This window comes from Octopus bimaculoides, chromosome 4 (genome assembly GCF_001194135.2).
Source record: "Octopus bimaculoides isolate UCB-OBI-ISO-001 chromosome 4, ASM119413v2, whole genome shotgun sequence".
NCBI classification, from domain to species: Eukaryota; Metazoa; Mollusca; class Cephalopoda; order Octopoda; family Octopodidae; genus Octopus; species Octopus bimaculoides.
In genome coordinates this window covers 138794967-138797147 of record NC_068984.1, presented here as the reverse complement: position 1 = coordinate 138797147, position 2181 = coordinate 138794967, and positions in this window count along the sequence as shown.

Sequence of the window (2181 nt, the reverse complement as noted above, 5' to 3'; positions counted from 1 at the left end):
TGTGTGTGTGTGTGTGTGTGTGTGTGTGTGTGTGTGTGTGTGTGTGTGTGTGTGTGTAATTATTCGTAGTCCCTAATTATTCAAAACTTATATGAACATACGTCGAGCGCTTTGGCTAAAAACCCTAAGACTAATTGTAACGTATCCTGTGGAATATAAGAATGTTTTGTTACTGAGTAGGATCATGAAAAATGCAGTTTGCATTAACTTCACCAGGACCAATCACAAGAACTGCACATGAACACATTAAATATTTTAATATTTCCTATACTTGAAGTATTATTCCAGATAGCTATGTTTCATTGTCATGAAATAAAATACTTACAATGTACTTGTTGCTTTTCAGCATTAATCGTCCATTTTTTCACAAACATTTCTCTTTTGTGCGATCTCGGTTTAAATTCTAGCACTGTTTGGAAAAAAGTATGGATCTTATAAACATTATAACAACTATAAGATACGAAAACGCTACTGCGTCAACGTATTTGGAGTTCATATATACATCTTGGTCATCATAGGCGCAGGAGTGGCTGTGTGGTAAGTAGCCTGCTTACCAACCACATGGTTCCGGTTTCAGTCCCATTGCGTAGCACTTCGGGCAAATTTCTTCTACTATAACCTCAAGCCAACCCAAAGCCTTGTGAGTGGATTTGGTAGGTGGAATACACATTACATTGTCCTAGTCATGGACATCCATGTGAAGGCGCATGGGTTAGTGGTTAGAGTGTCGCTCTCACAATCATGAGGTAGTGAGTTCGATAACCGGACCAGTCTGTGTGTTGTGTTCTTGAGCAAGACACTTTATTTCACGTTGCTCCAGTTCATTCAGTTGTAGAAATGAATTGCGACGTCACTGGTGCCAAGCTCTATCGGCCTTTGCCATTCCTTTGGCTAACATTGGTGACATAGAGAGGGGAGGCCGGTATGCATGGGCGACTGCTGGCCTTCAAGAAAAACAGCCTTGCCCTGACTTGTTTCTCGGAGGGGAACTTTCCAGGTGCAACACCACGACTGAAGGGTGTTTTTACCTAGTTATGGAACATAAACCTTAGGGCGTGCCGTTAATGTCTCTGTCATCTGTCACTTCCAGCCTTTTCCTTTTAGTTTATCTTTTTGTCTTTCTTCTGCTACAAATCAACTTTTTTCCATATTTATTGTATTATGAATTCAATATTATTTTGACCTTGGCAGAAACGTTAGCATGCCGGGTGAAATGCCTAGCGGTATTTCGTCTGTCTTCACGTTCTGAGTTCAAATTCCCCCGAGGTCGACTTTGCCTTTCATCCTTCCGGGATCGATAAATTAAATACCAGCTGCGTACTGAGGTCGATCTAATCGACTGGCCCCCTCCCCCAAAATTTCGGGCCTTGTGCCTAGAGTAGAAACGAATATTATTTTGACCTGAAGAAGTATTAACACAAATACGCCTATAGTATATTCTTTTCTACTCTAGGTACAAGGCTCGAAATTTTGGGGGAGGGGGCCAGTCGATTAGATCGATCCACGTACGCAACTGGTACTTAATTCATCGACCTTGAAATGATGAAAGTCCAAGTCGACCTCAGAGGAATTTGAACTCAGAACCTAAAGACCGACGAAACACCGCTAAGCATTTCACCCGGCGTGCTAACGTTTCAGCCAGCTCGCCGCCTTACGCCTATAGAATATTGCAAAACGTTGAAACGATCATATAGAACTGTAACAATTATTATTGATATGTGCCTCTTAGTGTATGCGTGTGTGTGTGTATATATACGGATCAATGTATAAGTGTATGTATACAAGTACGAGTATATGTATGTATGTATGTATGTATGTATGTATGTATGTATGTATGTATGTATGCATGCATGTATGTATGTATGTATGTATGTATGTGTGTGTGTGTGTGTGCGTGTGCATCTCTTTATGTATGTGTATATTCTCTTTTCTTTTTAATTATTTGAAATCTTCCTCTAAGAGACGAGTTGGTTTCTAATATAGATATAAAATTCGATCGTTTCAACGTAGATAAGAATTACAAATTCACATTTTCTATTTACTGTTCCACCTTTGTTAGCCTGGTGTCATTGTATCAGCAGAAATCTTAAGAAGTATTTTTCCCAGATTGATAATGCCTTATCAATAATGTACTCTCTCTCTCTCTCTCTCTCTCTCTCTCTCTCTCTCTCTCTCTCTCTC